This window comes from Mustela lutreola, chromosome 16 (assembly GCF_030435805.1).
Source record: "Mustela lutreola isolate mMusLut2 chromosome 16, mMusLut2.pri, whole genome shotgun sequence".
In the NCBI taxonomy this organism is placed as follows: domain Eukaryota; kingdom Metazoa; phylum Chordata; class Mammalia; order Carnivora; family Mustelidae; genus Mustela; species Mustela lutreola.
This window is the reverse complement of record NC_081305.1, coordinates 50,719,395-50,746,075: the sequence shown is the minus strand read 5'-3', so window position 1 is coordinate 50,746,075 and position 26,681 is coordinate 50,719,395. Positions and strand designations below refer to the sequence as shown.

The 26,681-nt window shown below is 49.6% G+C and overlaps 2 long non-coding RNA genes across 5 annotated transcripts in view; one reads left to right on the top strand and one right to left on the bottom strand.

Annotated features, from left to right (window-relative positions):
* The first annotated feature begins 1,730 nt into the window (after positions 1-1,730).
* Positions 1,731-26,681, top strand: part of LOC131818907 (uncharacterized) — a 42,762-nt gene continuing 17,811 nt past the window's right edge. For 2 of the 3 annotated variants that reach the window (XR_009348961.1, XR_009348960.1), the window contains exons 1-2: positions 1,731-1,902; positions 8,090-8,145. This is a non-coding gene — a long non-coding RNA (uncharacterized LOC131818907). Of the gene's footprint in view, positions 1,903-8,089; positions 8,146-21,118; positions 23,357-26,681 lie in introns of those variants that run through there. The other variant, XR_009348959.1, reaches the window with a different exon arrangement.
* LOC131818909 (uncharacterized) lies at positions 4,867-15,949 on the bottom strand. Of its 2 annotated transcripts, XR_009348965.1 has the most exons (5): positions 11,747-15,949; positions 8,624-11,507; positions 7,206-8,233; positions 6,191-6,797; positions 4,867-5,823 (listed from the first exon to the last, which is right to left on the bottom strand). It is a non-coding gene; the product is annotated as an uncharacterized LOC131818909 (long non-coding RNA). The 2 variants fall into 2 exon arrangements; XR_009348964.1 differs by having other exon boundaries at positions 6,191-8,233.

The following is a 26,681-nucleotide window of genomic DNA, read 5'->3' as shown; positions in this document are numbered from 1 at the left end:
CCAAAGCACACATGCTCCTTTAGGACAAGAAAGATTGGGGTTCTCTTCCCTTGAGACTTCTGGTATATGAAAACTGAATAAATGCCAAAACAGTTACCAAAATGGAAGCATCTTTTGAAGGCTTTTATCTAGCATGCACACAACTCAATCCTATTTTGCTACTTACCAGTTAATGATCGATTTGTATACATGTATCGAGTCTTAGAGCAACAGTGTCCAGAAACTAGAAACTAGCAGTGAGATGTTCTCTTTCATTTAAACCTGAAGATGCATCTCCTTGTCTGTACCAATAATCTCCCTTAGAGGGAAACTCAAAACTGATATCCTTTCTTTTTCTTTTCTTCCCTTTTTAAAGGATTTTTATTTATTTATTAGAGAGAGAGAGCACAAGCAGGGCAGGGACAGAAGGAGAATCAGACTCTCTGCTGAGCAAGGAGCCCAATGTGGGACTCAATCCCAGAACCCCAGGACCATGACCTGAGCTGAAGGCAGACGCTTAACTGACTGGAGCCACGCAGGTGTCCCTTGGAGGGCCTTTCTGAAAGTGAGACCCAAAGACACCGGTGACCACATCCCCACCTAAGCTTTGCTCAGCATTGTGTGTCATGAACCTCTCACTACAGGCAGACCACTCTCCTGCCACCCTCCTCTCATCTAGAACATTCGCTTTTTTTTTTTTAAATTTTATTTATTTGAGAGAGAGAGACAGATCAGAGGGGGAGGGACAAGGCGACTCCCCTGCTGAGCAGGGAGCCTGACACTGGGCTCCATCCCAGGACCCTGGGATCATGACCTGGGCCAAAGGCAGAGGCTTAACCCACTGACCCACCCAGGTGCCCAATCATCCAACATTTCAAAGCCTTACTGGAACCCCACAACCTCCGGGAAGTTTTTGTTACCCCGTCTCTGGCCCTTGGGTGACCTCCAACAGCACTTGGAATTTGTCATTTTTTTTTTTTAAGATTTCATTTATTTATTTGACAGAGAGATCACAAGCAGGCAGAGAGGCAGAGAGAGAAGGAGGGAAGCAGGCTCCCTGTTGAGCAGAGAGCCGGATACGGGACTCAATCCCAGGACCCTGAGATCATGACCTAAGCCGAAGGCAGGGGCTTAACCCACTGAGCCACCCAGGCGCCCGGAATTTGTCATTTTTATTCCTGATCTTCTTCCTTGCAAGTTCATCTTCCTGCTTAACCTAAAGTGCCCACGAGCTCACCGACCCTCCCCCAAGTCCAGCTAATGAGTTCAGCATACAGCAGGCACTCAGTCAGTAATACAGACCCGGACCTGACGCAAGGGAAGCACTGCGCTCTCCCACACTGTAAAACGGAGCGGTCCCCAGCCCTACTGTCTGCCAGAGGGGCGCTCGGCCGCGTCGGCCGCGTCCTGGGGACTACAAGTCCCAGCGGCCCGTGCGGGCCCGACCCTGTTCCCGTGGTGGGGGTGGGAAGGGACGCAGATTTGTCCCTCCGAGCGTGGCTCCAGGACATGCTGGGGACTCTCACAGGGCAGAGTCTGGGGCAGTTCGGCATCCCCGCGGATGCACAGGGCACCGTTGCTCAGTCCCGGCACCGGTCGCGGGACCCGGAGAGGGCACCTGCGCCCCGCGCGCTCCCAACCTGCGCCCCGCGCGCTCTCAACCTGCGCCCCGCGCGCTCCCAACCTGCACCCCGCACCGCAGAGGCTGGCGCTCGGCTCTCCGCCCCTCCGCCCCTCCGCCCCTCCGCCCCTCCGCCCCTCCGCCCCTCCGCCCCTCCGTCGGTCGTTCCAGCGTGCGCGCCGCGTACACCCCGGCGTCCTGCGCGTCTGCGCCGGCGGCAGCCTGAGATCGCGCTCCTGGGCGGCGGGAACCTGGCCTGTCGCGTCCCGGGCGACAGGGACGGGGAGTGGCGTCCCGGGCAGGTGAGTAGCGGCCGCGAGCTCCCCGGCGTGGCCAGGTGCGCGGGCGTTCCCGGGAGGACGCCGCTCAGCCGGCCCTGGGGAGCGCTCCCCGCGCCCTGGGGTGCGCCCCGTAGACCCGCCTGCGCTGGACCCCCGCCTCCGCCTTTCCGAGGAAAGGGGGGGGCGTTCCTGGGGTTCAGGTGCTTTGGGTGTGGCATCTCAAGGGCGCCCTGAATATGCAAGGAGGTCTTTTCTCCTCAGAGCTTTCCCTTAGTAATACCAGTCTTAAGGGAGGGCGCGCCGGACATTTAGCGTTCCTGCGTAAATTTCATGTGTAACATTGTGTTGGATTGCGGTGTGCACCTGTTGTTTTGATACATTTATATGTGGTAAAAACGATTGCTGCACCAACAGTGGTCCCGCCGTGTGATTACAAGTGTAATATTGTGTGTATTCATTCCGCCGTGCCTTGGGTCTCCGTGGTTTCTTTACTACTCATTACAGTTTTGTGCCCTGAAAAACGTTATCTAATCCCTGCATGCCCTGCTCATCACCCTTTACTCTGTCGTTTTATGGGTTTGACTCCTTCAGATTCCACATGTGAACGATAGCATACAGCACCTGTCTTTCCGTCTGACTTACCCGGCTTAGCACAGTGCGCTCAGGGTCCGTCCATGTTGTTGTGAGTGGCGGGATATTTACCTTTAATATTACGTTGTGTATATGTATTACCTTTTCTTTTAAATATTTTATTTTCAAGTAATCCCTACACCCAGCCTGGGACTGGAACCCATAACCCTGAGATCAAGAGTCGCATGCTGCAGGGACTGATACAGCACCCCGGTACTGTATCTTTTTATCCATTCATCAGCTGGTGGACATCGCGGTTGTTTCTGTATCTTGGCTCTCGTGAATAATGCTTCGATTAGCATGGGTATGCAGAGATCTCGTTGAAATCCTGTTTTTGTTTCAATTGGGTATATTCCCAGACGTGGAATTATTGGTTCATTTCATAGTTCTATTTTAAATTTTTTGAACATGCTCCATATTGTTTTCCATAATGGTTGGACCAATTCTCATTCCCACTACAGGGAATAAGGGTTTGGGTTTGAGCTTGGGTTTTTGGGTTTTTTTCACCACATCCTCGCCAGCATTGTTATCTCTTGTCTTTTGGATGCAAGTCAATTCTGACAGGAGGTGACATGTCGTTGTGGTTTGCATTGGCATTTCCCTGATGATGAGTGATGTTGAGCACGTTTTCATGTGTCTGTTGGCCATCTGGATGTCTTCTTTGGAAAAATGTCTGCTTACTTCTGGCCATATTTTAATTGGATTGTTTTTGTTGCTGTTGTTGTTGTTACTAAGTTGTCTGAGTTCTTTATGTATTTTGGGTATTAACCCCTTATCTGGTATTCCTGTTTCTGTCCACCTTTGTAAGTTGGTGTTTTTCCGTTGTGATTTGCTGAGTCTGTGCATTTTTCCATGTTTCATGTCTTTGCTCTAGATTTTTGCCTTATGATTACTGTGAGGTTTACATCAAACATCTCCTAGATAACACAGTTCTCTTTCTGCTGATAGTTTATCTTCATTTGCCTGTTCAAAGTCTCATCCTTTTCCTCCTTCCCTTGTACATTTTTGATACCACAAATGATTTCTTTTTATGCCGTGATTTCATTACTGAATTGGTGACTTTTAAAAAAGATTTTATTTATTTGACAGAGAGATCACAAGTAGGCAGAGCAGGAGGCAGACAGAGAGGGGGAAGCAGGCTCCTCGCTGGGTGGAGAGTCTGATGTAGGGCTCCATCCCAGGACCCCGAGATCATGACCTGAGCCGAAGACAGAGGCTTAACCCACTGAGCCACCCAGGCGCCCCCGAATTGGTGATTTTTAATGCTCCTTTTTCTTTAACCTTCATGCTGTATTTAAGTGTTTAATATACTATTTTAAAAATGTTACGTTTTTCTAATGCTATCACCTTAATCAGAATTTTGTGTATTTTTGTCCGTTTCAGTTTGAAGAACTGCCTTCAACATTTCTTGAAAGGCAGGTGTAGTGGGGGCGAGCTCCCTGAACTTTTGTTTGTCTGAGAAAGTCTTTACTCTCATTTGTATCTGAAGTTTACTTGGCTGGCGATTTTTGTCTTTCAGTATTTTGAATATGTCTTTCCACTGTCCCTTGACCAGTAGAATTTCTGTGAGAAATCTGCTTATAGCCTCAGGGAAGTTCCTTTACAGGTCTCTGCCTTTTGCCCCTGGCTGCCTTTACCTTTCTTTCTTTATCACAGTCTTTTGAGAGCATTGTTGTAATGTGTCTTGGAGAAGGTCTTTTCTCTTGAGATAATAAGGTGATCTGTTAGCTTTGAGGATTTACTTATTCATGTCAGAGAGAGAGCCTGAACACAAGCAGGGGGGAGCTGCAGGCAGAGGGGAAGCAGGCTCTGTGCTGAGTAGGGAGCTGGATTCGGGACTCGATCCCAGGATCCTGGGATCATGATCTGAGCCAAAGGCTGATGCTTAACCCCAGGTGTCCCTGCTTTGTGGACTTTTATGTCTACTTCCTTCACCAGGTTTGGGGAATTCTTAGCTTTTGTTCCTTTAAATACTGTCTCCTCTCGCCCTCTCTTCTCCTTCTGGTATACCCTTTAATCTTGGTACTGTTTCCTGTAATGGAGTCTGTTGGTTCTTGTAGGGGTTTTGTTTTGTTTTGTTTTTAAGATTTTATTTTTTGGGGGGATGCCTGGGTGTCTTAGTTGGTTAAACATTGGCCTTCAGCTTAGGTCATGATCCCAGGGTCGTGGGATCGAGTCCCAGATGGGGCTCCCTGCATAGCCAGGAGTCTGCTTCTCCCTCTGCCTGCTATTCTCCCTGCTTGTATTCTCTCTCTTTCTGTCTCTGGCAAATAAATAAATAAAATCTTTAAAAAAAAAAAAAAAGATTTTATTTTATTTTTTTAAGTAATCTCTAAACCCAATGTAGACCTTAAATCCAGAATCCTAAGATCAAGAGCCACACACTGCACCATCTGAGCTGGCCAGGCGCCCCTCCTGTACGGTTTATTTGCTTTAAAAATCTTAGTTCTTGGGGCCCCTGGGTCTCTCCTCCAGGTGATCTGCTCTATTTCCAGTGCTTCCTAATGTAGTGTCCATCTCATTTATTGAGTTTTTCAGCTCTAGAATTTCTGTTTGGCTCTTTTTTAGAATTTCAGTCTCTTTGGTAAGATACTCCTTCTGTTCATTAATTTTATTCCTGAGTTCATTGTACTGACTTCCTGAGTTTTCTTGTAGCTCACTGAATGTCTTCATTGCAGCTCTTTTGAATTCACTTTTTAAAAAAATTTTATTTTTAAGTAGGTTTTATGCCCAACGTGGGGCTTGAAATCACAACCCCAAGATCAAGAATTGCACACTCCACCCACTGAGCCAGCCATGTGCTCAGTTTTGTTTTGTTTTGTTTTGTTTTTAAGAGAGCACAGAGAGTGGGGCTGCAGGTGTGGGGAGTAAAAGGCCAGGGGGAGAAGGAGGGAGAATCCTAACCAGGCTCCACACCCAGCACGGAGCCAGATGTGGGGCTTAGTCTCAAGACCCTGACATTGACATGAGCTGAAAGCAAGAGTTAGTCAGATACTCGATGGCCTGTGCCGCCCAGGTGCCCCACCACAGCTCTTTTGAATTCTTTCTCAGATCTCAGTATTGTCTTTGGATTCGTTGGTTATTGGGAAATTGTCATTTGCTTTTCGTGATGCTATGCTGCCGTGATTTTTCCGTGTTTGGTGAGAAGGCTCTCTGCCCCCGCCCTGGAAGGAGGGAGCACCTTCTCTGTTTGATTCTCAGGGTTCAACACGCTGGTTGGTAGCATCCTTTCTTCTGTTTCCCAGAAGGTGGCGCCAGGGCACCCATCTCAGTTTCTCTTGGCAGCACTGCCTCCCAACCGAGACTGGGAGCCTGTGAAGAAGCAGATTGGGTATTATAGGGGGCACGGATTGCATGGAGCACTGGGTGTGGTGAAAAAATAATGAATACTGTTTTTCTGAAAATAAATAAATTAATTTAATAAAAAAAAAAAGAAGCAGTTTGGGGGAGAGGTGGGGTGGCTGAGAGTGGGGGTGTGTGTGCTTAGCACTGCTGTTCCGGGTGTGTCCCTGCTGTAGGGGGGTCCTCGAAGCGGGGATCCCGGAGCTCCTTCTGGGCAGGCAGAGGAGCCCGGAAGAGAGACCTCCTCCGAAATGGGGGTGTTGCTGAGGAGCGGCAGCCAGGCTGCAGACTGTCACCCCGCCCTTCGCTGCCCCCCTCTTCCAGTGAAGCCACCCACCTTCCGTGCGCACGGGGATGGGTCTCTGGCGTCCCAATGAGCTGTGCAGAGGTGCTTCCGTTCACATAAGGACGTGGATTTGTGCTCAGAAGGGAGCGAGAAGCGGACTGACTGCTGTCACCAGGATGCTAACATCCCTCTGGTTGTAAAGTCTCGAGCAGGTTCATAGAAGTGGATGTCCTCATGCTACGGGAGGTGGGATGTCCCTCGCCCAGAAAGCAGGGACGCTGTGCTGGGAACCTTGGCATCTGTGGACAGGGGTCCTGGTGCACAGTAGGGCCTCAGCAAATGCACAGTGGCTGACTGAGAGGATGCCCAGTGGGAGCGCCCCTCAGAGATTTTTCCACGGATGTGAAAAGATGCCAGGTCCCCAGAACTCACCATCTTCCTCCGCGAAGTGAGCACCACTTCTAACACCACCCCATAGTCACCCACGCCGACCTGAGGGGAGAAGGGCTGGCTCGGAGATGGGGATAACCTTGTCCTCGCAGAGAAGTGCGTGTGTCAGCCTTAGCTCTGGCGGGGAAAGGCTTTTGAAGCCATTTTTTCCATTGTCTCCTTTCATTCCCCGATACTCCAAACAGGACAGGGCTCACTGCTTGGTGACCTAAAACCACAGAATCCCAGTGGGTATTCCAAGAAAGGGAGGACTTGCACTCCTCCCCTGTCCCACCTGCGGGGGTCCGTCAGCTCAGGCCGCCCTAACGGAGGACCACAGACCGGGTGGCCCATGTTTACTTTACCAGCACATGTTTACTTCCCACTGTTCTGGAGGCTGGAAGTCCCAGACCAGGGTGCTAACACGGGATTCTTAGTGAGCGCCTTCTTCCCAGTTTATAGATGGCTGCCTTTGCCCTTTAAGCTCACATGGTGAAGAGAGATCATCTTTCTTATAAAAAGAGACTCTTATAAGAAGAGACTAATCCCATTCATGAAGACCACATCCTTATGACCTAATTACCTCTCAAAGGCCCCACCTCCCAACACCATCACATTGGGGGGTTAAGGTTTCCACCTGCGAACTTTCGGGAACAGACACACGCAGTCCTAGAAGGAGGAGACTTCAACTCAAGTATTCTTACTCTTTGCCTCCCACGCATGCGCACACTTTCTTGCTAAAATAAATAAATAAAAATAAAATCTTTAGAGAAAAAAAGATTAAGATGTAAATGCAGTCTGAAACTATAATAGTTACATAAGAAAATGTAGGAAAAAGATCTTTGTGACCTTGAGTTAAGCAAAGATTCCTTAGGACACAAAAACTCGAACCACAGAGGACAGAATAATTCATAATTGGTGAGATTAATCAAAAACTTAAAACTTCTCTTTAAGAGAGGTTTAAAAATGAAAAGACAAGTCACACACTATAAGAAAAAATACGGGTAGAGTAGGTGTTTGTTAACAGACTTGTGGCTCGAGTATGTATATATTCTTGCAATTCATTATTAAGAGGACAAATAATCCAATTAAAAATGGGCAAATATTTAATCAGATACTTTATCGGGAATTAAAATAAAGGTCGTGTAGTGACCGATGGTGACTGTGCTTACCACGGTGAGCATCAAGGAGTGTATAGAATCGTTGAATCAGTGTGTTGTGTGCCCGAAGCTAGTATAGCATTATATGTTGATTGTATTTTAATAAACATCTTTAGAAAGGTCAGTAGTACATGAGCAGACACTCAGTATCATTCGCTATCAGGAAAATGGGAAAGAAGGACACAGCAAATAGCTAGAGTAATGATCCCAGAAAAAGGTTCGTCTGTGTATGGACATTTGGGGTGGGACCCAAGTGGCATGTCCTGTTGGTGCAACAACAGGAGTGCTGGAGTGTTCGGCGTTGCATGAAGTAATCATTTGTGGGATGAATTCTTAGGTGCTGTCCTGTTCTCTGTCCCAGGTGAGGAGTACAGAAGAGGAGACCGTCATCTAGTCCCGGAGTGGCTCTCAGCAGAGGTGAGAATGCGCATTCTACTGGAAACTGTTCACGGTCAGTGGGTCCAACTTCATCAACACCCATCATTCCCCTCAACAGCTGTGGGGTCTGAAGGTGGAGAAGGACAGAGGGAGGTCAGGGGAGGGAGGAAGAAGAAGATATGATTTCTCCTGGCCTCCAAACACAGGTTCTCCACCAGGGGAACTGTATCCCACACACTTCCTCTGAATCTGGGGATGCGTGAGAGGGCATGGGAGTGTCCGTTGGCTTGTCAGCACAGTGAGTGGGGCTTCAGCTGCTTGAACGAGAGATGCAAGAGATGCTGAATGTTCTTGCAATGAACCAGACAGTCCTATGTGGTAGGAAATATCCCACCAGAAATGCCAGTCATGCCACTGTTGAGGAACATAGGAGGTCCCCACAAGGAAAGTTTGGTGTTGACATGCCCCCCCCATCACTAGGACAGCCCATGAGAAAGAGGGGTGCTCAGTTGTTTACTTGGGTCTGCGCAGAGGCTCCTTGTGGAAGCCAGGCTTCAGCCAGGACGTAATAATCAGAAAGGGGGCCGCCAGACCCAGTCGGAGGAGGTTAATCTTGGTGTGATTTCCTGGTGCCATATCTGAGGAAATGGAAAGAGACAAGCGCTCACCCCTGACCGCAGAGCACCCTCCCTCCCTCCTACTCTGACTGTCATGTTCAGAGCCCGCTTGTGCCTGCTGGTCAGTGAGCTGCCATCCGGAGTCATCAGGGAACAGAAACAGAAGCACCAGGACACAGAATGCATTATATACCATGGCCTCTAGGACAATGCTTTCTTAAAATTCATAATCAATTAAAAATATGTAAAATGTACATTGGCGAGGGCCAAAGAAGAGGTCTGCTCTGCGTGTGCTGCATCATGACAGGGAACAAATAATGCAAGGAGGAGAATGGATGGTGAAAGGGGAAATCCTCAAACCCCCAAAGGCAGAGATTGCTACTAGTCACAGGTTGGGTCATGTGGGGGAGAAAGTCACTGTCCTGCCTCCCACTCTGTGCGCAAGGGTCCCTTCCAATGTGTCTCAGCTCGTGCTGGCTCCCAGGGCCTCTGTTCTCCCAGCGTGGTGCTGAGAACAATAGACTGAAGAGACAGTGCTCTTGTGTGTGTCCTCTCTGATGATGGAGGCCCTGGTCCCTAAGCAAGACAGAGTCCCTGACTAAGGATTTCCCCAGATCGAGATGACAGAGGTCTTGGCTTCTGATTTCTGGTTGAGCATGGAAGTCGTCACTCCACGGTAACAGAGTAAAAAGCAGAACAGACTGAGAAGTCTCTAACTCTTGTTGGATCTGAAATGGCAATGAGGTCACAGAGCAGCCCTCTGCGGGGCTCTCAGAAGCCAACCTGGGAGTCCAGAGAATCACAGTTTGCCGAGCAAGATCCCACAAGCTGAAACCTCCGTGGGAACCCGTGCCAGGTAGGGATACTTGGCTTGGACAAGTCTGCAAGTTAGGAACTCCGGGGAGCTGGTCACAGGGGCTCGGGCATTGGGGTCTGGGAGTTTCACCTCCTGGAGCTCTGTCAGGTTCTTCTGGTGAAGAGCCAAGAAAAATCCCCCTCTGCTTCTGGTGGGGAGAGGGGAAAATCTACTTGGAAATAAAGCAGAGTTCTATTACACGTAATATTACACAGAAAAGAAAGAAATACTGAGCCTCGCCTCCTGGGGTCTGATCAGAGCCTAAGTGACCTGGAAGGAGAGAAACACCCAACCCTAGCCAGCTCTGGCCACCATGTCCCACCACAGCAGGGGGACTGAGAAGCCCTGTGAGGGTCACAGCCCAGGGGCACAGGTTCCTGCAAGCCAGAGCCATGATCCCAGGACCCTAGAAGGCTCCCAGCCCCTCAGCACCAGGTCACTAAAGGCCAGTTTCCAGCAGTTCCTTTGCCTGGCGCGTTGTGGCTGGCCATCAGGAGCAAAGGACAGGGTGTACCAAAAGCCAAACAAGCGGTTGGAAGAGACACAGCAGCAGCAGAACCAGATGCAGATCCGGCGGAAATGTTGGAAGGATCATCTCAGGAGCTTAAAACCACCCTGATTCACATGCTGGGGCTGCCCCAGGTAAAGCAGACAGCAGGCAGGAACAGATGGGCGGTGTAAGCAAGCAGGTGGAAATCCCGAGAAAGACTCCAAAAGAAGCTCTGGAGACCAGAAACACTGTGCCAGAAACGAAGAATGCCTCGATGGGCACGGCCGAGGGAGGAAATCGGTGCCTGAGGAGTCGCCAGCAGAAGCCTCCGAACCCAGGAAGCAAGCAGAAACCAGCTGGGAAGAACCCAGAATGGAGGGTCCAAGGGCTGTGGACGATGGTGTGACCCGCACGTCATAGGTACCAACATGAGCAGAGAGGGAGAAACACAAGAGATAAGAGAAATGACAGCTGAATTTTCTCCAAATTAATGTCAGACACAAAACCGCAATCCAAGAAACTGAGAGAACAGCAAGGAGGATAAACATCGGAAATAAAGCCCGAGAAGCTACCTCTGTGCATACCCTTTCAAGGTAGAAAGTCAGAGGGAATCCTGAAGGAAGCGAGAGGAGAGGGCTCGGCTGTACAGCAGCGACAGTGAGGCTCGCATCCGACTCCCTGGGAACCACCTGGGAAGACAGTGCTGTGGGATGTCAGCGTGTTGAGAGAAATAAAATGCTGATCTAACATCCTGGACCCTGAGACCTTGTCCTTCAAAGTGAAGCAGTAAAGCCTTCCTCAGACCGACAGAAACTGAGGGAATTTGTTGCTGGTACACCTGCCTCGCACGGAGTGTTACCAGAAGTTCTTCAGTGAAGGGAAGGTGATGTGAATCAGAAACTTGGGTCTGCGTGGAGAAGGGCAAGGCATCAGAGGAGGAATAAGGGAAGGTAAAAGTGAGAAGTTTCATTTTTTCCTGTTCTTCAGTGATCCAGCAAGTAACCGCAAAGTCCAGAGCAACATTGTATCCGACTGTGTCTGCTTCTGTCTGCGCCTGTGTTTGCGTAAGGGACATGACCATGGCAAGGATACAGGGCACAACAGTGAGGGGTTAGGGTTATTTAATTATAAATTCGTCCTCCCTTTACCTCTCACCTACAGTTTTAAGCTGTTGCTGGGCTGTGAGGCCCAGAAAGGAGCCTCGGCTTGAGAGTAGACAGTAGCTGCCACCGTCCCTGGCTCTCACAGTCCCGAGGGCGAGGTGAGCCATGTTCCCGATGGTCTTCAGACATCAGCAGGCTCAGGAGCACCTGGCTTCAGCAGAGCAAATGTGACAGATGCCATCATGAGGTCTGTCTCCTGGCACTGAAGAGTCACGTTCTCTCCTGGTGTCACCACCAGCCTCTCTGAGTCAGGAAGGAAGGTTTAGGTAAACTTCCTGGAAGAGAAAGAGGGTCAGAAGTGACGGGGAGAAGCAGAGGGTCCCCGTCATCCCTGGTGTCCTCAAAGGTGTTTCCTCAGGGCGTGTGAGCCAAGAATTCCAGATGCACCTTTGCCCAACTGGAAGCAAAGCCTTGTCGAGGAATCAGGACCTCCCGTTCGCTAATCCCTGATCAAACCAGTGTCCTCAGACCGTTCCTGCTGACCTCGAGCCCTGCCGTGGGAGAGACCACTTACTGTCCTCTCCTCTGAGTCCCTCTTCATCCTCTGATGTGGGAGGGCCGGATGGGTCAGACCAGATCTTTCTGGGATGCTTCCTTCCCACCTGGAACCACGAGAAGGACGTCTGTGGCTGGGGAGCACTGGCGCGGGACCTCTCTCTGGCAGTATTTGCAGGCGTATTTCCCCGAGTCTGGCTGACTCAGGTTAACGAGGGGGACTTCAGCCATCCTTCCTGAATGGCCCACGGACATCATGGACTCAAGAGGGCAGCGGGATTCTCCCTTGCTGAGAGTGGATTCTGCATTCCTGATAGCAGTCCAGCATCATAGGGTCATCCTCGGCAGGTGCCAGAAAGCTGGGCCAGGTGCTGAGGAAGGGCTTGGGGGGCGTCCCTGGAAAAAAGCAGATTCTGGGGCTGGATCTGATGAGTTCGCCGGTTCTCAGCGAGCTCTTTCATGAGATGTCACCTTGCACCTGTCCAAATGGCGCTCACCCAGAAAACAAGATGGCAGGTGTCGGCGAGGATGAGGAGAACAGGGAACCCTGCGCGCTGCTGCTGGGAGGGTAAGGAGTGGCAGCCGCTGCAGAGAACAGTCGGGCGGTCCTGAGTAGATCTGCCCTAGATCCAGCGGCCCCACTACTGGGAATACAGCTGAATGAATTGGAAACACATCTGCGCCCCCGTGTTCTCTGCAGCATTATTTACAACAGCCAAAACATGACCACTGATGAGCAAATGGGTAAAGAAAATTTGGTGTGGGTAATTGTGTAATGGAATATTACACGTAATATTACACAGAAAAGAGGAAATATTGCCACTTGTGTCATCGTGGATGGGTCTGGAAGTATTACACTACGATAATTGGACGTGGGAACGTAAATACTGTATTTATTATGACATCACTTACATGTGGAGTGTCAAAGAAAGGAAGAAAAGAAGGAAAGAAATCGGAGATACAGAAAACAGATAGATGGTTGCCCGAGTGAAACGGGCGAAGGGGGCCAAAAGCTCCGAATCTCCAGTTACAAAGCTAGTCCTGGGGCTCTAGCGAGCAGCATGGGGACTGTAGTGACCAGCCGTGTAGGGCTTACTTGAAAGCGGCTGAGAGAGTAGAACTTATGAGTTCTCATAACCAGAAAAAGCAACCAAAAAATTGTTAACTGTGTGGTGTGGATGTTAACTACATTTATTGTGGTGGTCATTTCCCAATATATACAAATTTTGGCTCCTGTTGTGCACCTGAAACTAATATGATGTCATATGACGTTTGTATCTTTTAAAAATGGGGCGCCTGGGTGGCTCAGTGAGTTAAGTTTCTGTCTTCAGCTCAGGTCATGATCCCAGGGTCCTGGGATCAAGTCCTGCATTGGGCTCTCTGCTCAGCAGAAGCCTGTTCCCCCTCTGCCTCTCCCCCTGTTTCTGTGCTCTCCCTCAAATAAATAAATAAAATTTAAAAAAAAAAAAAAAGAGGAAGGAGAATCCTCTGCCCCTTGACAAGAGCTAGAGAAGAAGCCTCAGGGCTGTAAACAATGGTGAGGAGGGTATCCACAAGAAACACTCACTATCGGTCCCCCTGCTTCCTCGGCCAGCACACAGCCCTGCAAGAGAACTGTCCATGAGCCATGTGCGCCCGCCTAGAGCCCATCCCGTGGGGCCTCCCAGGGGCTGCCGCTGAGAAGGGACCCTGGAGGTCAGGCCTCTGGGGCTTCTCATTTCCCCACACTGGCCTGTGGCTCCAGCTTTGCTCTCGGCTCCTTCCTCGCTTCTCCCAGAAGGTCTCCTGTGCAGCTCGCTCCTCCCACGGCCCCAGGACCTGTCCTGGTTCCCCAGATGTCCACAAGCCCTTCTTCCATGCACATCCTCTATCAAAGGACCCTTATTCTTAGCATTTGCTGCTAGAGTCAATTTCCTTGACTCCCCATCCCCCAGGGAAGAAGGCAGGATCGTGCAGGAGACTGTTGAACCAGCTTAACTCCTGCTGATATGCAGAGCCTCGGTGGGCCTGGAAGCCCCCAGACAGTCTGCTCTGCAATGAAAGTGTCCCCCATAATGAAGGCAGAAGCGAGTGGGTCATAAAATCTTCGAGTTTGTAAAAGTCTGCACCTCATGCCACAGGAGACAGAAGATATCACTCTGTGTGAGCAGCTGGAGGGCTGGGACCCTGTGTTCTTCCCCTCAGCATGCCCAGTGTCCACACAGGCCCTGGCCCATAGTAGGACCCCCGTGAGCACACACTGACCGGCTGGCGAGGTGCCCAGGTAAGCACAGCTCAGACTTTATGAAGATGGTAGAAGATGCAAAGTCATAGGGCTGTTTCAGTCCTGTCCTAATCCTCAGCAGAAAATGTCAGAACTTTCCAGATAGACGCTGGCTCCATTTTGAATCCGAGTGATGCTGGGTCCTCGACTCAGTCATAATCTTCTTAGAGGTGACAGCTGTCCGTTCATCTCACTGTGTTCTTGGCACCATCTAGAAGTCTCCACCCAGTAGATGGTCTGTTCATTCAGACAGTGCAAACTTATAACAACTGCCCTTGTTCCTCCCTCCCGGTGCCAGGGTGACACCGTCATCACCCACCTCCACGTGGCGGGAAGGTGCAGCATGTCCTCTCGGGGGAAGGAGCTAGTGAGGACAACCGCAGCCTTTTGTGCTGGAACGTTTCTGAGCCCATCTTTTCTGTTATGTATTTTCATCCCTTATTTCTCCAAGCAGGACAGAGCTCCCTGTGTAGCGCCCTAAAACAGGTCTCAGGAACAGACCGTGTTTCTCCCCTGTCCCACACAACACTGTCCCACACAACAGCTGTGTGTGGGGTATGCTCCAACACTGGCTACACGCGGGGCTCCCCGGGGGGGGGCTGTGGAAACTCCCAGAGCAGATGGTGACATCAGCAAGATGGTGGGCTGTGGGGGCCCCGACGCTCGGGTCCCCCACAAAAACAAGAACGGTTACAAAACACAGCTACAGACGACGGAAATAGCTCTGGGGAATCTCCGACTGCGGCGAAGAGGCAGCAGAAGTGCTGAGAGCGCAACAGGCAGGTGTGGTCACGTGGAGAAGTGAGGGCAGCCTTCGACCTGCAGCCCTGTGTCCCCCAGTGCAGAGCAGCTGGGCCCCGGGGGGGACATCCCCTTAGAGGGGCTGCACTGCACGGGGGAACCCAGCAAGCCTCACCCCCATGAGCCCCACAGTATTCACCCGAGGCCAATCCCAGCTGACAGTCCACAGTCCCAGCCGCTGGGGCTCCCTGGGACTGGGGCTGTCCCTGTGGCAGGGACCTGCCCCAGGAGCCTCAGCTGCTGACGTGCCCTGTCCTCCCAGGACCTGTGCTGCTGCTGCGTCCCCCTCCCCGGCTGGAAGCCCGGAGACCCAGTCCCATGAGAGACCTGCTATCACCCACACCTCAGACACCCCACAGCTGCCTTCAGGGGAGAGCCCACCTGCGCCAGCCCAGAGGGGCCGGGAGAGGTGTCCCGGCACAGCCCCGCTGGAAGAAGCCTGAGGAAGCAAGCAACACCATCAGGGAATGTGGGAACTTTCCAGGGATGGACTCCAAGGAAACGGAGAACTCGAAGTTCCTGGAGAAGGAATGTAAAGTGATGACATCTCAGGGAGCTCCCAGCTCCCAAGAGCACACATGCCGGCAAGTCTGTGAGTTCCGGCAAGCAGGCGTGGGGAAGACACATTCGGCACGAAGCAGGACCCCCAACCGACAGCCCGGCCTCTGTGTGCCAGAGCCCTGGGGTTTGGGCCCCTGTCCCTCCTGCCCAGTGCCTGCAGACAGGTGGAGCCCCAAGGTGGACTGGTCCCCGTTGCAGTGACCGTGCTGTGGGGGTGGGTGTGCTGCTCTGGCTGTAGCTGTGTGAGGGTGGAGGGCTCGCAGTATGGATGGAGCAAAGGGAGCAGACAGGGCGGTGGACACCAGAGTGGCGGCCGAGAGATATGGGGGATCAGGGCAGAGGACAGATTGAGGACCGAGGGTCCAGTTTGTCTCGGTTAAGGAAGGAGTCTCAGCATCATGAAGCGCGTCCTGAGTGATTCCCACTGGAACTCGGTGCCCTTGACCTGCCGTCTCCCGGCTGAGCACCACGCAGCGTTCGGAAACCTCCGGACCTCTTCAGTTCCTGCCTGCTCAACACCCTCGCGCACCCCTGTAGACACGGCTGAGGGGCACCGGGACCGTCCACTGCCTCCCGAGTTGGGTGTCCCTCTGAGGCTTGAGGTATGTGAAGAAATGTTGCAAAGTTAGAGGAACCAGGAAATGGAAAAAGGACAACTACAGAGACAGCAGAGGCGTGTGGAGACCCGAATCCACTTGGAAGCTGCACATGGGAAGCAGCATTGACCTACACCTCTGGACCCCTGGGCCCTGTGCATCAAAGCCCTGGGGGCCTGAACCTTTGTCCCTCCTGCCCAGTCCCTGCAGAATGGGTGGAGCTCCCAGGACAGACCCTTCCCCACTGAGCAGGATATGTGCCCCTTCCGATACTGCTGAAAGTAGGTAGATGGTAGGCCTGCATCAGACAACCTCCTGCAAGTGCACAGAGCAAAGTGAGCAGAGTTCGCGATGAAGTAGGATTACCTGTGGGAGCGAGTGTGATTATTTTAGAGTCAAAGAATTTGAAGGTACTTTTAGTTGTTCATAGTTGTTGGGAAAATCAGAGCAAAGGGAGGAATTCGGGGGTGAGAACCCAGCTTAACCTGTAAATTAAACTTAGTTAAGAAAAATATCATCATGGGGTGCCTGGGTGGCTCAGTGGGTTAAAGCCTCTGCCTTTGGCTTAGGTCATGATCTCAGGGTCCTGGGATCAAGCCCCTCATTGGGCTCTCTGCTCAGCGGGGAGCCTGCTTCCCACTCTCTCTCTGCCTGCCTCTCTGTGTACTTGTGATCTCTCTCTCTCTCTCTGTGTCAAATAAATAAATAAAATCTTTAAAAAAAAAAACTGTTTAAAAAAAGGAAAATATCATCATAAAGCATCATGAAGTAATTTTAAGTGAATTCCTACCAGAATTCAATTCCCTCAGCGTGCCATCTCCCAGCTAAGGACCATTCAGGGTTCTGAAACCTCCAGACCTCTTCAGTTCCTGCCTGCTCAACACCTGTCTTCACGCAGTCCTGCACACACTGCTGAGGGGGCACCGGGACCCTCCACACCTCCCGAGTTGGGTGTCCCTCTGAGACTTGAGGGCTTCAGCCAGCATCGCTGGAAGAACATGTTGGTTGGACACGCTCTTGACCACCTGGCTTCATGTCTGACTGTTGTCTCATGTCAGCTCTGCACGTCACCTACACAGTGATGGGAGGAGACACTCTCAGAAGTCTTACCTCACGAGGGGCGGGTGCCTGGGAGCCGGATGACAGGGCACACGTTCTGTCAAGGACAGAGGAGAGCAAAGGGACGTGCTTGCTTCACTCACCGATGATGGACAGCTCTCTGTGGGGGATTTCCAGCAGAAATAGCGCCTGAGCCAGGGAGGGGGATGGCAGGATTCCTTCCGCCATGGGAGTAACAGTAATCTTCCTGTGCATGCACAGCCTCTAGTCACTGCGGTGGGCCTGCAGATGGTCGTCGTTGCCCTCACTGTGTGGATAAGGAAACCAAGCCCCAGCACCACGGATGTATTTCAGAGTCACTCGACCAGCATGTGCAGGCGTGGAGGCTGCAAGGTGCACACCTGATTCCTCCTCTCCTGGAAACACAGGTGGGCGGCTTCAGTGTGGACCCCGCTCACCTTCCCAAGACAGGGCTCTTCGATCTAGTCTGGAGTATCGGGATCAGAGGAACGTAGTGAAGACAGAGCTAGGCCATGGTGACCACTGCCTGGTGATCACACCCACCCGCCTTGGGGACACCAGGCTTCTGTGGTGCCTTCGGACAGACCTGAGAGGCCAGACATCCTGAGAGCCTCCCTACGCTTGTGTGACCCACTCCTGTGTCACCTCCGCAGATGAGCCACTGCCCGTCTGTACACTCCGTCTGAGGACATTTGCACTCTGAAGACCCCATACACGCATTCCTCTTAATGTCCCACTGTGGCCAGCCAGAGACAGCAGGGACTCTGGAGCCAGACAGGCCTGGGTCTGAATGCTGACTGTGCCGCTCCTTCTCTGTGCGACCGTGAGCAGGAGCCCTCGGCTCTCAGGCTGCAGGCCCTCGTTATCCCCGTGGGTCTGAGTCCCTTCCCGAGGGTACTTGACATCGCTCAGAGTGGTGTTTTCTGCAGCACGAGAGAAGAGCCATGGGTGCTCTGTGGGATGATTTGAGGGGATGCAGTGACCTTGCGTACTGTAGTATTGATCACGCATCAGAAAGGCACTTCAGTAACTTCCAGTCACGTTAAGGGGTGGGCACCTCCGTGTCTTGCTAATCTTCCTTCTGACAAGAGGCGAGCCACCCTGAGCTCAGAAACTTGACCAGCAACTGCAGGCTCCCCACTGAGCAGAGAGACCAATGCGGGGCTTGATCCCAGGACCCTGAGCTCACGACCTGAGCCGAAGACAGAGGCTTAATCCACTGAGCCACCCAGGTGCCCCAAGATTTTATTTTTAAGTAATCTCTACACCCAATATAGGACCTGAACTCAACCCTGAGATCAAGAATCACATGCTCTCCTAGAATGTATTATGCTAAGTGAAGTAAGTCAGAGAAAGACAAATACCAGATAATATTACTCTGATGTGGAATTTAGGAAACAAAACAAATGAACATGCAGGGACTGGGGGAAAAAGGAGAGGGAAGCCATAATAAACCATAATAAACTGAAAGAGAATGAACTGAAGGTTGATGGGGGGAAGTGGGTGGGGATGGGCTAGATAGGTGGTGGGTGTTAGAGAGGGCACCTGCTGTGATGAGCCCTGGGTGTTGTATGTAAGTGATGAATCACTAAATTCTACTCCTGAAGCCAATATTACACTGTATGTTAACTAAATAGGGTTCAAATAAAAATTTGGGGAAAAAAAAAAAGAATCCCATGCTTTACCAACTGAGCTAGCCAGGCACCTCACCATTCTCTAATTCTAATTTTTTTCCAATATTTTTATTATGGTAAAGTGCACATAATATTTAGTACCTTGACCATTTTGAAGTGTACAATTTATTGATATTAAGTATGTTCACACTGCTGTGCAATCACCACCACCATTTACTTCCAGAGCTCTCTTCTTGCACAACTGAAACTCTTGTCTCCATTAAACAGGTCCCAATTAAAAAAAAAAAAAAAATTCTTTACTATTGATATTAGAGAGTTCTTGATTTATTCTAGATAAAAGGCCTTTGTCAAATACAGGATTTGCAAATTTTTTCTCCCAGACTATAGCTTGTCTTCTGATCCCCTTCTGAGTTGTGCAGAGTGGTGACTCAATTTTGATTCAATGTAACTTACTGTGTTTTTCTTTTATGGGTCATGCTTTGGGGTCATGTCTGTTAACTCTTCACCAAGCCCTTGATCCAGATGATTTTCTGTCATGTTTTCAAACGTTTTCTAACATTTTAAATTCAAATCTTTGATACACTTTGATTTCATTTTTATAAGGCATGAAGTTTCAGCAAACCAGGAACATAGAAGGGAACTTCCTCAGATGTATGAAGGGCATCTGTGAAAAACCTAAAGTAATAGCATACTTAATGGTGAACAACTGAATGCTTTCACTGTAAGATCATGTAAAAAGCAAGGATAGTCATGCTCACTCATTTCCTCAACAGCATCCTAGATATTCTAACTAAAGAAATTAGCCCCCCCCAAAGTATGCAGATTAGAAGTAGAAGGAAAACTGTCTCTAGTCACAAAGAATATGATGGAGTATGTAAAAAACTTTAAGAAATGTATAAAAAGCTATATGAAATAATATATGAGCTTGGCAAGATAGCAGGATGTCTCAGTGACAAAATTTAAAAATTACTATGTATGTGCATATGCAGGGAACCACTGCAGGTAATAAATCTGGAGGCAGTATCATTTAGAGCATGTCAATGAGCATGAAAACCTAAGGATGAAATTTAATTGACATATGCCAGACCTGTAGTGTGAAAAAGGCCAAACACTGATAGAGAAATTGGAGAAGTCTAAATAAAGATACAAACTTGTACTGGACCAGATACTCAGTATTAAGATGTCCCTTTTCTCCGAGTGATAGAGAGCATAAACACAAGCCCAACCAGGATCCCAGTAGCCTTTGGTAGAAACTGACAAGTTGATTCTAAAATGTACATGGAAATTTAAAAGATCTAGAATTGCCCGAGTAATTTAAAAACCTGATGACCCAATAGCCTCTGTTGTTTTTTTCTTCAGCCTCTGTTTTCAAGACTTTAAAAAAACTACAATAGTTAGAATGGCCAAAATTAGCAAGACAGGAAACATGTGTTGGAAGGGATGTGGAGAAAGGGGAAACCTCTTACACTGTTGGTGGGAATGCAAGTTGGTGCAGCCTCTTTGGAGAACAGTGTGGAGATTCCTCAAGAAATTAAAAATAGAGCTTCCCTATGACCCTGCCATTGCACTACTGGGTATTTACCCCAAAGATACAGATGTAGTGAAAAGAAGGGCCATTGCTACCCCAATGTTCATAGCAGCAATGGCCACGGTTGCCAAACCGTGGAAAGAACCAGGATGCCCTTCAACGGACGAATGGATAAGGAAGATGTGGTCCATATACACTATGGAGTATTATGCCTCCATCAGAAAGAATGAATGCCCAACTTTTGTAGCAACATGGACGGGACTGGAAGAGATTATGCTGAGTGAAATAAGTCAAGCAGAGAGAGCCAATTATCATATGGTTTCACTTATTTGTGGAGCATAACAAATAGCATGGAGGACATGGGGAGTTAGAGAGGAGAAGGGAGTTGGGGGATATTGGAAGGGGAGGTGAGTCATGAGAGACTATGGACTCTGAAAAACAATCTGAGGGGTTTGAAGTGGTGGTGTGTGTGTGTTTGGGGGAACCAGGTGGTGGGTATTATTAGGGCACGGATTGCATGGAGCACTGGGTGTGGTGCAAAAATAATGAAAACTGTTAAGCTGAAAAAAAAAAAAATCTGGTGCCTGGGTGGCTTAGTCCCTGAAGCTTCTGCCGTCGACTTAGGTCACAATCCTAGGATCCTGGGATCAAACCCCACATCACGCTGTCAGCTCAGGGAGGAGCCTGCTTCTCCCTGTGCCGCTGCCTGCTGCTCCCCACTTGTGCCCTCCCTCTCTATGTATCAGATAAATAAAAATCTTTGGAAAAGTAAATCTTTCTTAACATCACATAAAACCTTGCCCTTACCAAGATTTCAAGGTGTTTACTGGGGTCTGAGGCCAAGAAAGGAGCCTTTGGTAGTAGACACAGCTGTAGTTTCCAGTGTCATTGTCACGTTCCTAAGGGAGAAGTCTCCTTTGTCTTTCAGGTCGCTGGTGCTATCCACGCTTTCTGGTACTTGTTTTCAGGAGAACAAACATTACATTTTCGAGCATATTGTCTGGCCCATGACACTGCACAGTCACGGTTCTTCCCGGGGTCTCATGCCTCCGAAGGGCCTGGAGAGAAGGTTTGCGCAAACTTCCTGTAAGGCAAGGTCACTTCCTGTAAGGAAAGGTTACTTCCGGTGGTGGAAGATTGCTTCCGGTAATGGAAGGTCACTTCCGGTAACAGTGTTAGAGGTATCCTCATTTCTCTCCTTCCCTTGAACTTCTGGGAGGGAGCTGTCACATCGGAGAAAAGATGGCTGACCCCTGATTACTCCCACCTGGGCGTGGATTCAATCTCCTTCTGGAAATTACTCCCACCTGGTGCAGAATTGACCTGCACCTCTGGACGGACCCTGGGCCCTGTGCAGACTCTGGATTATTCTGTTTTTCTATGCGGGGCAAGGAGGTTGAGAGCTCCTTATCTCCCAGTCTTCTGTTAGTTCTGCCTTGCTCTGTTCTCTGTGTCAAGGAAGCCTGTGTTGGAGGGCTGGAGTCATCCTAATGCACCCCCTCCTCACCTGTAGCCATCAGTACAGGGGTATGGCTGGAGAGCGTCTGAAAGGGGCCTTTTCTGTGGAATCTTCACAGGTGACTCCCTGGCATCACTCTGACTCAGATTAAAGAGGTAGATTTTAGCTGTAGATCCCCGTAGAACTGGGTAGCTGCATGGGATCCAAGAGCAGCTTTCCTTTCTGAAAACAAATTTTACCTTCCTGGTGAGAGCTGAGCACTCAGGAATCACGTTGCCCTTGGGAGATACCACCCACCAAGTCACTGAGAGAAGGCTTGGGAAGTGACCCTGGAAAGGAGTAGAGCGCAGGTCAGATTACGCACACACCTTACTTTCCCCTTAAAGGAGAAGGGAAGGATGGGGGAATTTCGGATGAAAAAACAAGTAGCATCTAAATAAGAAAAAACACTCACCGTCTGTTGTATCCCTTTGGCCAGGACAAAGCCCTGTAAAGGAATCACCCATGGGATATAAGCTGTTATTGAGGGAGAAGATTCCTGGTCACTTTATGCCAGATGGCCTTGGCTAATGGCAGGAGGTGGCTAGAGTCAGACCCCATCACCAGTCTTCCCCACGGTTACTGCCTTCTCTCTCAGGTACAGCAATTTAGAACATGTAACGCAGGCTGTAGAATAAGTGGCTAGATTAGATGCAGTTTGGGGTAGAGGAGGGTGATACTATCATTGTGGAGTATCTGTGCGGGGAGGATACTTTGGCCTGAGTGCTAAAATTGCCTAGAAATTGACATCATGCCTATACCTGAATATTATTGTAGTAAGGATATTATGTTAACAAGGAGGAGTAGGGGTTTAGTTATCCATGTGATTCCAAGAACAGAAATTTCCTTTATTTCTCCTGTATGGAGGAACAGTTTGAGATGTTTCAGGGGGAAAGTGGGAAGTTATTAGGACTTTTAGGTGCAAACACATGCATACCTCATGCAAATTTAATCTGTAGTCTGAGAAAATGGAAGGTAGTGGACATGTGCTGAGGTATGTGAAGAAATGTTGCAAAGTTAGAGGAACCAGGAAATGGAAAAAGGACAACTACAGAGACAGCAGAGGCGTGTGGAGACCCAAATCCACTTGGAAGCTGCACATGGGAAGCAGCATTGACCTACACCTCTGGACCCCTGGGCCCTGTGCATCAAAGCCCTGGGGGCCTGAACCTTTGTCCCTCCTGCCCAGTCCCTGCAGAATGGGTGGAGCTCCCAGGACAGACCCTTCCCCACTGAGCAGGATATGTGCCCCTTCCGATACTGCTGAAAGTAGGTAGATGGTAGGCCTGCATCAGACAACCTCCTGCAAGTGCACAGAGCAAAGTGAGCAGAGTTCGCGATGAAGTAGGATTACCTGTGGGAGCGAGTGTGATTATTTTAGAGTCAAAGAATTTGAAGGTACTTTTAGTTGTTCATAGTTGTTGGGAAAATCAGAGCAAAGGGAGGAATTCGGGGGTGAGAACCCAGCTTAACCTGTAAATTAAACTTAGTTAAGAAAAATATCATCATGGGGTGCCTGGGTGGCTCAGTGGGTTAAAGCCTCTGCCTTTGGCTTAGGTCATGATCTCAGGGTCCTGGGATCAAGCCCCTCATTGGGCTCTCTGCTCAGCGGGGAGCCTGCTTCCCACTCTCTCTCTGCCTGCCTCTCTGTGTACTTGTGATCTCTCTCTCTCTCTCTGTGTCAAATAAATAAATAAAATCTTTAAAAAAAAAACTGTTTAAAAAAAGGAAAATATCATCATAAAGCATCATGAAGTAATTTTAAGTGAATTCCTACCAGAATTCAATTCCCTCAGCGTGCCATCTCCCAGCTAAGGACCATTCAGGGTTCTGAAACCTCCAGACCTCTTCAGTTCCTGCCTGCTCAACACCTGTCTTCACGCAGTCCTGCACACACTGCTGAGGGGGCACCGGGACCCTCCACACCTCCCGAGTTGGGTGTCCCTCTGAGACTTGAGGGCTTCAGCCAGCATCGCTGGAAGAACATGTTGGTTGGACACGCTCTTGACCACCTGGCTTCATGTCTGACTGTTGTCTCATGTCAGCTCTGCACGTCACCTACACAGTGATGGGAGGAGACACTCTCAGAAGTCTTACCTCACGAGGGGCGGGTGCCTGGGAGCCGGATGACAGGGCACACGTTCTGTCAAGGACAGAGGAGAGCAAAGGGACGTGCTTGCTTCACTCACCGATGATGGACAGCTCTCTGTGGGGGATTTCCAGCAGAAATAGCGCCTGAGCCAGGGAGGGGGATGGCAGGATTCCTTCCGCCATGGGAGTAACAGTAATCTTCCTGTGCATGCACAGCCTCTAGTCACTGCGGTGGGCCTGCAGATGGTCGTCATTGCCCTCACTGTGTGGATAAGGAAACCAAGCCCCAGCACCACGGATGTATTTCAGAGTCACTCGACCAGCATGTGCAGGCATGGAGGCTCCGAAGACACACACCTGATTCTTCCTCTCCTGGAAACACAAATAGAAGCCTTAAAAAAAGAATACTTTTCATTTTCCCAAGGTGGAGTTCTGAAGTAAAGAGCCCTATAGACTATCCTAGAGTCTAGGGTTCAGAGAAATGTGGTAAGAACTCAGATCTATAGTCATGGTGCCCAAATATGAGCCAAGAACCACAGCTGTCCTTGTCTGAGGAAATGAGGGGTTTTGGCACCTGCAAACAGGCATCCTGAGCTGTACCCTGTTCCACACCCAGGAATTATTTTTTCGAAGATTTTCTTTATTCATTTGACAGAGATCACAAGTAGGCAGAGAGGCAGACAGAGAGGGGGAAGAAGGCTCCCTGCTGAGCAGAGAGCCCGATGCGGGGTAGATCCCAGGACCCTGAGATCATGACCTGAGCTGAAGGCAGAGGCGTAACCCACTGAGCCACCCAGGCTCCCCACACCCAGGAAATTTTAAAACAACTTTATCGAGATGTAATTCACATGCCATATAGTTTGCCTATTTACTACACAGTTTATGGGCTTTCCTACATTCACAGATATGTGCAAACTTCACATAGTCAAATTTAACACACTTTCATGGCTTCAAAATGACACCCCGTTACTTTTCAACTTCTGCTGTATTTCTTTCCCCCAGCATCTGCAGTCCTAAACAACCACTAACCTACTTTCTCTGTGGGTTTCCCTATTCTGGACTTCCATATGAATGGAATCGTGTAGCATGTGGCCTTTTGTGACTGGTCTTTCACCTGCCATGATGAGCTAATCCTCTTTTATGTCTCTAGAATTTCCCCTTGTCAGCATGTGTTCAGTCACTCCAAGGACATTTCTGTTTTGAAGACACCATACTTGTATCCATCTTAATTTCCTGTTATAAGCTGGTGGAAGTAGTCATGACGTTAGAGGCAGGCAGGCTGGGCTTGCGTTTTGCCTGTTCTGCTCATTCTCTGTGGCCCTGAGCAGGAACCCTCAGCTGTCAGTCTCAGGGTCCTTCTTTAACCCCTGGGCCTAATTCCCACCACACAGGACTGTTTGCAAGGGTCAGAGTGGTATTTCCCTCAGGGTGGCGTATGAACCACAGGTGCCCAAGGAAGTGATTTTAGGCCACATGGTGGCACAGTGCCCTATAGCTTTGGTCACAGCATCAGAAAGTTATTACCCTTTCAGTCAAGCCCTTCTGATCCCATCAAGGGGAGAAGTTCCATTTATGGTGGACTTAGAACAGCTTTCTCTCTGGCTTATCACCCTTTATAGCTAGGAAGTGGTCAGCCATTGGGTCAGAAGCATAACAACCACAAAAGGCTAAAATGTCCTAACATTTTCTGTTTTTCCTTAGTATTCTATGTTTATGTTAATTCCCTGCATTAACATAGGTGGTGACCCTGCATTATTAAACTATTGCTAAGTAGTTTCTATTTTCAAATAAATACCTTTATTTAAAGAAAAAATGTTGACTCACTGTCAGTAAATCATTAAATAAGTGAAGGTGATCTAGGCACAGCGTATGTCACGAATGTGGAATGTATATATGTGGATGTTGGAGAAAACTCAAACGTGGGTCCTAATGTGTGTGAGGCAGTCAGTAAACACAAGCTGGCATTGTTTCTTTTGCATTCTTCATGTCTCTCAGTCTGTCAGTCCACCCTCCTCTGAAACCCCACCCTCAACTTGAACCCTCATCTTAAGGAACTTACCAAAGTTCCTACTAATCGCCACAGTCATGGCCCTGGCCCTGCAGCTTGCTGTAAGGATCCCTCTTCAGCTTTGTGGTCACCAACAGGACGGAGGGAAGCTCGGTGTGGGCAGTGATCTCTTTCTTCCAGCTTTTCCCTTCCTTCCTCTTATGTGACCCACAAGTTTTTGTGTCATGCCCACATTGAGGAAATGAAAAACAGGTAGTAGGATGTAGAACATTCTGAAAATGACAAAATTTTAAAGGTTGGGAACAAGCCCATGGTCACAGTTGTGTTAGGGGGAGAGGTAGGGTGTGATAGTAAGACACACCGTGAGGGACATCTTCATGGTGAGAGACTGTGGCCGTATGTTGATTGTGCCAGTGGCCAGATGAATCTAAACATGATAGAATGGCCTAGAACCCTACACGCTGTCCTAGGGTCAACTCTTTGGTTTTCATATTGTGGTGGACATACAACGGCGCCATCAGAGAAACTGGTTCCAGGGTGCCAGTATCTGCATTGAGTTTGCAACTTCCTGGGAACTGGACGATTTCAAAGTAAAAGTAGGATCTGACGGAAGAGGAGACACAATCTGAAGGAGCCATGGGCAGTCACATGTGAGGGAATGGGCACATCAAGAACCATGCATGGCCAAGGTGGCCGGAGGCTGCGGCAAGACGCAGCTATAGACCGAGCAGCTGGCATCCGGTGTGCCGGCCTGTGCCGGCTGTAAAGCCAGAGTTCTGTCCTTTTCAACCACTCGTGACCAATAGCAATGCAAGGAGGAACCCAGGAGGAACCCTGAGTTTTACTACTCATTGGGTCGAAGGGGGAGAAATACTGAACTGCTGCCTGAGCCTC